Source organism: Brassica oleracea, chromosome C5, assembly GCF_000695525.1.
Source record: "Brassica oleracea var. oleracea cultivar TO1000 chromosome C5, BOL, whole genome shotgun sequence".
In the NCBI taxonomy this organism is placed as follows: domain Eukaryota; kingdom Viridiplantae; phylum Streptophyta; class Magnoliopsida; order Brassicales; family Brassicaceae; genus Brassica; species Brassica oleracea.
This window is the reverse complement of record NC_027752.1, coordinates 17,885,191-17,894,255: the sequence shown is the minus strand read 5'-3', so window position 1 is coordinate 17,894,255 and position 9,065 is coordinate 17,885,191. Positions and strand designations below refer to the sequence as shown.

Below are 9,065 nucleotides of genomic sequence, written 5' to 3'. Positions count from 1 at the left end.
GGGGGGGGGGGGGGGGGGGGGGGTGTCAAGATATGGGTTTAGCCATAAATGCTACAGATCTTTTACTAAATTTACAAGTGAAAATGTATTTATAGAGATTTAACATGTGTCACATGATACTCCATTGCCCTTAGTGAGTCCGCCACTGGCTGGTCCACGGTGAAAAGTAAACCCAATTGTTCTATGTACGAGTTTGAGACCAACGTCGTTTACCCGTATGTAGAATTAACAATTTTACACTAAAGAAAATAAATCCTTGACCTAGACTGAGTGGAAATCACTAAATCACTACGATGTGGTTATTAACGATTGTTCTTTCGTGTATATTTTGAGTACTTGGTTCTGGCATATGATATATTGATTGAATTTTGAATTTTTGAGCATTGATAAAATGCAGTTAATAACTGCAAACATGTAATAAGATGTTATATGATTTCGTTTTCTTTTTACTTAATCATTAACTTGGGAATATTACGGATTTACAGAAGGGTCCAAACTAATTTTCAAATGGAGATACAATCTACAGATGGACAGTCTTTCTAAATATTCAAAGGGGCTTTAATCAATGGTTCTATATCTGCATAACTACATGTAGAATTAACAATTTTGCACTGAAGAAGAATTGATCCATGGTCTAGACCAATAGGATAACTCCTCGATCAGTGGAAACCATAAACTACCACAACGTGGTTCATTATAGATTTAGTTTTGATGCATATACCTAAAATCTAATTCTGTTAGTATTTTATTAGAGAAAAAGTGAAGTGAAGCAAAGATAATGTAAGGAAAGAGACGAGGGAGAATAAAGTAAAGTTAATGTGAACCCATCTGGAGTTGGCAGTGAGTGAGATGGAACATCACATGCACTTATGCTCTCTTCTGTCCCTTTCCTCTTGGAGCTTTCATTTCTCGAAACCCTTCTTCTCATTTGTTTCCTTGTCACTCTAATCTTACCCCACTTCTTATTTAATTCTTAAAGGTTCTGTATTTTATTTTCTCATGCTATTCATGACTTAGTAATGATGTGATAATTTGATCTGCTACGCGGACAATTATGTCAATTATGTTTGGACAATAGTGGCAATTTCAGAAAATTGTGCATGATTGTTTCCATTACTATCGTAATCACCCAAACCGACGTCAATCAATATGTATGAAAAAAAAACTTATATGATATCTCCCTTTGAGTGGAAACTTACACATTTTGATTTTTTAAACTATATTTATCTCTATATGTTCTCCAACGTTTTTTTTTTTTAATGTTAAGTATATCTTCTCCAACTTACATATTGTTATATCATTGAATGTATCAATTATCTCTAACATTCTCCACCTTACTAAAATATTATAGGCAGTCTATTGAATTATTACTAACCTGTCAAAAGGTGCAACTAGTACTATTATAGGGGGAGAGTATCATATCATATTCAAACCGACGCGTATAAACTAGTGAGCTTGGATGATATATGCGTATATAATATGGTTGTTGGAATGTGCATAAAATTATACTAATAAAGAGTTGGAAGTGGGATTACTAAGGTGATGTGGGTCTAGGGATTCACTCCAATTCCACATTATGCAAAGGAATGTCACTTACCGTGATATGTGCTGTTCCTCGATCTCTCTGAAAGATTCACCTGTTACATTCTCCTTTATTGTCTCTATCTTTTTCTTCTTGCATTTTCAATATATATACTTTAATTTAATGTAAGTTAATCGATTAGAAGTCTAGATTGTCTAGTTGACCCGTCTTGTTAAGATAAAATTAGGGCTTGGCACAAGACAACATTTCCATAAACAGTAAATATATACCATTTGCTTTGGTTCGTGCAAATATTTAAAGAAAACATGGTCAAATATTTGTTCTTTTTTCAACTATTTTATCAGGATTTTATACCATACCTTTTTTTTATACCATACTTGAGATTCAATTCTCAGAAGATGCACATTTTTCAAATTATAAGTTGCAAAATTTATCAAATTTTTTTAAAATCTTACTAGTAGATTTTTCATTGTGGTCGTGTGCTGCCGAAAAAAATTATTCGTAGAAAATGTCATACATACAAAATTTCTGTCAATCCAAATGTTACAAAGAACTACATCGTGAAATTGTTATTGGTGATATTGTTCATCAATAAATTATTATTTTTGCATGTAGTTAATAATCATATGTAATAGAAATATAAATTATATGATGATATAATTGACAATTCGATCAGTGTTAAAAAACAATCTTTATTAAATTGATGCATACACACCGTTTTTACAACACTATTCATATTTTAATTGCATAAATATATGAGTTTTCCGCAAAAAAACCCTCAAAGTGGTTTTTTTTTGCAAATTAATCCGCAAATTCAAAAACCCACGGGTCAACCCTCCAAGTGCCAGTCAAACCGCAATATAACCCTCGGCAGTATATATGTGTATTTGACTGTGTATAATTTTAACATTTTTCAATATTACGTCGTTTTGGCGCTAATTTTTAAATGAAAAAAAATTGTTGAACTCGGGGTTTGAAACTTGAACACGTGCATGATATATAACCATCTCGGCCAACAAATATATTTGTTGGCCGAGATGGTTATATATCATGCACGTGTTCAAGTTTCAAACCCCGAGTTCAACATTTTTTTTCATTTAAAAATTAGCGCGAAAACGATGTAGTATTGAAAAATGTTAAAATTATACACTGTCAAATACACATATATACGGCCGATGGTTATATTGCGGTTTGACTGGCACTTGGAGGGTTGACCCGTGGGTTTTTGAGTTCGCGGATTAATTTGCAAAACAAAACCACATTGAATGTTTTTTTGCAGAAAACCCTAAATATATCTTTAATGGTATATAACGGTAATTTATAAATAATTGTACAACTTTTTATTATTTGTACTAGTTTAACCAGTTTAATATGTATATATTATACTAGTTAGGATAATTATAATTTCAGTTGTATTTTGGTTTATATAAGCCAAACTATTTATATTTGATTTTATTAGCTATAATATGTAGTAGTGGTTATATTTGATTGTACTTGTCAAACTAACTTTTATTTGATTATATTTGTTGTGTTCAGTTTTTTTGGGTTTAATTGTTGTGTTCAGTTGTACTCGATTGTATCAGTTTTCTTTGATTCATTGCATATATGGGGTTACCATCGTCTAGCTTTTCACAATTTTACATAATTGTTTGATGCGACATTCGCCTATAAAAATAAGTACAAAGAGATGAGAAGAAATGAAAACAACAAATAGAGGACGAATGAAAAATATTGATGAAGGAGGAAAGGAGAAGAAAGAAGAAGGGTGGATTCCTGGAGACGAGTTAGGATAGAGTGTCGAAGGAAAAAAGATGACAAGAATAAATTGGTTAGGATTATGTTTAGAGAAGTATTAGACATGACATAATAATTTATTATTCTTTTAATAAAAAAGTTTTTCTTATCACTAAGATAATGGAATTTTGGTGTAAAGAGATGACAAAAAAAGAGATTTATGGGTTAAACTCGGGTCTATTAAAGACACAGACCTAACCTCCGGGTGGGAGGTGCAACCCACGGATGGATCCTCTCCCGGGTATTCAAATGGACCGTAAGCATGGGCCCATATCCGCGTGGCCACATGTGGAGCTAATAATTTCGCACTAGAGGGGAGTCGATCCCTGGCCTGGACCAACAGGGCAACTCCTCCTCTTACCACGATGTGGTTAAAAAAAATAGATTTATGCTAGCAGTTGATCCAACGTCTAAATTTACTAAGATTTTCATTCACGATTTAAAAGCGCATAACTATATTATTTACAAAATTTAATTTAATAAAAATTAAATTATTATTTTTATCTGTAGATCATTATGATTAAAGTGATAAAAATATTCATAATCTAAAATTATAAAAGTTTAAAAAATGGAATACACTTAGTTAGTTTGGATATTACATTTATATTAATTAGTTTTCAAAACTAAATAAAATGATTTTTGCACCTATTTGATAATGTTAATATTATAGAATTATTTTTTCGTTTTCAAAAATAAAACTGAAATAAGAAGTATTTGTGATATTTTCAATAGTAACTAAGAATTTAAATAGTTATTTAAATAATAACAATTTAAAGGTTTTCTAAAATTTTGTTATAGTAAACAAGAAAATAAATAAGTATTCAAAATATCATATAATCGTAAAATAATATCATGTGTAGTGACATTTTTATTGGAATTTTTAATTTGTAAAATAATAACCAAATGACCTGTGATGAAATCTCTAGTCACATTTCAAAAATTAGTGACATTTAAGTAAATATCTAGTCAAACTAAAATGGAGTCAATGTTATGTTGAATTTATCTTTAGTTAAGTTATGTCAAACACTTAATTTAATGATTTCAATGTCATTTTAATTCAATAATATTGCTTCTATATTTTATTTTCTACCAAATTATATATGACAGTCTGAATACTATATCAACATGCATCAATGATTTATTGCATACATATATGATATGTTAACTTAAGATCATGAAGTTGATCATGAAGAATCATATGAATTTAAACATCAATCTAAGAATTATATTAGTGTCCGCACATGCGTGCATGCCGTCCACCTAGTATCACATAAATGCAACTTTATTTTCATATGATGATTCTATTTTAATAAGATAAGATAAAATAAATTGGATAATATTTATATAATTACTTTTCATGATTAGTACATATAAATGGTTTATGCTGCTATTGTGGTTGAATCACTATCCATAAACAAAAGTAAAAAGTATTTACTTGTAAAATAATTAGACATTTTATTTTATTTTTAACAACACATTTTAATTTTGTGTGAACATCCCCTGTATATTAAAAGAGAAGCATTACAACATTTTTTGTAGCCACGTGTCATCACCGCAATCATTCTTAGAATCTTTAGAAAAATATGTTGGTCCATCAAAATATATGATAAACTTTTTATTAAACTAATCATAAATTAATTATTAATGTTCTTCATTGTTTCCTTAAATAAAAATAACAAAATTACCAAATGTGGCTAAAGTATATATGACAATTAATGATTTTGAATAATAAAGATTTGATAAAAATTAGTCTATTATCTACCATTTTTTAAAAAAATTAACCGATTAAAATAAATTAAACAACCACATTAACTATATAGTAAAAATTTAGATTTTTCTATATATGTTATATTTTGAATTCTAAACAGAGTGATTTAGGTGAATAACAAGTGCTACCAGCTATGTCTTCATGATATTATATAACTTGCATAAGTGTTGTGGTTAGTTAGAAGACAATGAATAAGACAACAACATATTCATATATTTGTCATTATCAACTATTAATATGCACAACACTAGTAAAAAAAAAACGCTATAGCCACGTTTTTTTCCGTGGCTATGAACCAAATTTCGTAACTATATGAAGGATAAGCCACAAAATGCTACGAAAACAAAAACGTGGGTATACGATCGTAGCAAATTTCGGCCGTATCAAAATCGTAGCAAAGAAGTCACTATTCTACTATGAAAATTTTCGTAGCAAAATGCTACGAAATAGTCACGATTAAATTCGTACCAATCTTGCTACGAAACGAAACATGGCAAATTCGTGGGTATTTCAAAAAAATTATTTAAAAAAAATTCAAAAAAAAAAAAATTTGTTTTAAATTATCATTATTATATATATTACACAAATACACAGATATACACACAAATACATCGTCATCTATACGGGTACAGAGGAATGTCACCGTCGGCTTCAGCACCTCCACCGCCGTAGCTTCCGTGCTTCACCACCATCTCCGTCGCGTTTCCTTCGTCACACCACCAGATCCGGCATGTCTGTTCCGTCACGATACCACCTCCAGCGCGCCACCACCTCCGACGTGTCTGCTTCTTCTCAGATCTGTAAACAAAACAAAGAAAAACAATTAGAAATAGCTTAAGAGATGCAGAGAAAGAGATTAGAAGAGGAGTGAAACACCTTGCTTCTTCACAAACGATGAAGAAAGAGGATGAAACACAGAGTCATAAAATCGGCTTGGTCTCTACGACAATGGCGACTAATGCTAACGACGGCAGGTGTGAATGGAGGTAGAGTAGGGATAGTCATGGAGATGAATGGAGATTGAGCAAAGGAGATAAGTTGAGATTGAGAAGAAGAGGAGAAAAAGAGTAGATGAGGAGCAGAAGATGGAATACGTGAGGAGAAGAAAGAATAATCTTAGTCAAAAACAAAGAAAGAGGAGATGAGAAGATGAAGCTTGTGAGGGGAGAGAAGGGAAGAAAAAGTTAAAACAAAACCAAATCAATCTGATCCGTTTGATCTAATATTATCAATGGTTAGGAACAGAAAATGGTGATCCACACTATTCCAAAATGAACCAATAAAAAATCAGCACTCAATTTCTTTAATAGTTTATTATTAGATTCCATAGTTTAGGATTTTTTTTTTTTTTTTGGAACAACCATAGTTTAGGATTATATTTATGTTTTTGTTGTTAATGTTTTGATTTCAATAGAATTGGAACTTAGATATATTAGAATATGGGTTTGATAATTAAAAATTTAAAGTTGAAAGTTTATATTTATGATTAAAGGTTTGGAGTTAAGAAAATAGGTAATGAGGTATATATTTTATTGTATGAGTTTAAAATTTTAAAAGACTAAATTGAAAATATAAACTTGAAAAGTTCTAATAGAATTGGGGTTAGGTTTAGGTTAAGGGTAACACAACTTGATTTAATATAATTTATAAAGTTATTTAATTAGTATTGTGTTATGATATAAGGTTAATATTTTTTATATAAGGTTAAGTTGGAGTGTTAGGTTTTAAGGTTATAGTATGAAAAGATTAGATTTTAAGGTTTATTCTTAGAGTTTATGGGGTTAACACATATTTAGGGTATAGGGTTTCATGTAGCCACAAATTTTTCGTGGCAAAATCATGGCTATTCTGTAACACCAACGAAAAATTTCGTAGCAAAATCGTAACTATTCTGTATCAACGAATTATTCGTAGCAAAATCGTAGCTATTATGTTGCCACGTTTACATTCGTAGCAAAATTTGGTACGAAATTGATATTGTTTGCTACGAATAGCGTTTCGTAGCAAATTCGTGGTTTTTTCGATTTTGCTACGAAATTTGCGTAGCAAATTCGTAGGTATGGCCATGTTTTTTACTAGTGCAAAGGATTACAAACCATCATGCTTATCCGATTTTTAACAAATACTACCATATACATTTTCACGCTACTGGATATACTTAAGCTAAACTGGATAACAAATGCTACCAGATACATTATATTCATCATTATTATGTGTACAATGTATTACAAAACACCTTGTGAAAAACAGAACTCTTCAGTTTTTTAACGATGCTGACATGAAGTTAAAGACCAATGTAATCAGCTCCTAGTTCCAAGGCTAAACGGACCACATCCACCATACTGACTACCTCCCATTTTGGCCTACAGAACATACACCATCAAACACAACAACGTTACTCATACTGCAACACAAAAACTAGCTCATGATTTAAGAGGAAAAAAGGCAGCTTCATCCATCAAAAGCTCAGCAGAGGTGAAAACAAGAAGTTATATATCAAACACAATAAAAGTCCCAAGCTTGTACACACACACAAACCTGCAAGTAAATAGAATAGGCAGAGGAGACTTCTGAAATCTTGAAGACTATCTAATCGAATCTCCACCAATCTGAACACAAGTCCCGAACTTTGCAAGTTTCAATCACCATCTTGTCTATTGAATCCGCCATCACCGGATCACAGATCAAGCTCGTACTTCTTGCTGTTTCTTGATTTCCTATCTCTGTTTCCATGAAATCTAAAGCCACCTATGATCACAGAAACAAGATAACATTACACAATCGTTTCTCTAGCACTGTCCGCAACATAACAAAATCACTAACTAAACGAACATAACCAAATGAAAATTAAACTATAGGAAAAAAAGCATGTGACTTTCCAGAAACCAACAAAAAAGGCCTATGAATTTCAAAAAAAAACATGGCTTTCCAGAAACCTTCATTGATGAAACATAATGAAAGTGTTGGGCAGATGCTACAACACAAGATCATTGCAGAGATTTTTCCAATCCTTGAAGAAGAGAAATAAAAAAAATGAATAGAGAGATTGAATTATTACCAAAGAGACAGAAAAAACTTCAGAGCTGATTGAGAAAATTAGAGTTTGTAGGATTGAATGAGATCTTTGGCCAAAGAAAAGATTCATGATTCAATGAAAAATCAGAGAGCTTCCGGCTATCAAATCAACAAGAGATAAGAAATAAAGAGAGAGAAATGGATAAAGGGGCATAGGCGTAGGGTCTAGTTATAGGAATAGAGATGACTAAAGCTGTGTCAGACTGTCAGTCTAAACGCAGGGCTACATGTAGGGGCATTGCAGGGATTTACGAATTGATAACAGTAGATTTAAACAGCTTCGCCATATTGCTAATTATTTTATGAATCATAGCTATAGAGTGCAAATACCCTTTTAAAAAACGATTATAAATTACTAAAGTTGTTACAAATCTCATTTTGAAATTTTTTTGATCCATTGTTTAAATTTTTTTTTCATAACAAGATATGAATGATTACAAAATTATATAATAAGAAGTCTCATTTAATAAATATTAATATATTAATATTGTTTAAAATAAATTATGTACCATATAAAAATACATATGTATTTTAATTTCGAAATTTGCTTTGTTTTTTTTTGATAAAAATTTTGAACAAATATTGACAACTTAATATTTATTTTTAAAACTATTCGTAATGTTTTTAAAATTATAAATGACTAAAACTATTAAACATCCCACAAAAAAAATTGTTATCACTGATTCAAAATTTTTGTTATAAAAAATACTCCCTCCGTTCCTAAATATATGATGTTCTAAAAAAAATTGATGTTTCAATATATAAGAAGTTTTCATTTTTCTATGCAACTTTTACTTTATTAAAAACTGTGTAGTCAATCATATATAATAATTTATTTTGTAATTGGTTGAATACCACTAATTAATATTTTTAATGATATTTCTA

At 30.5% G+C, this 9,065-nt stretch overlaps 1 long non-coding RNA gene across 1 annotated transcript; it reads right to left on the bottom strand.

Moving 5' to 3' along the window:
- Positions 1 to 7,190: 7,190 nt before the first annotated feature.
- LOC106293717 lies at positions 7,191 to 8,356 on the bottom strand. The gene is made up of 3 exons (XR_001260612.1): positions 8,164 to 8,356; positions 7,644 to 7,853; positions 7,191 to 7,468 (listed from the first exon to the last, which is right to left on the bottom strand). It is a non-coding gene; the product is annotated as an uncharacterized LOC106293717 (long non-coding RNA).
- Positions 8,357 to 9,065: the final 709 nt, after the last annotated feature.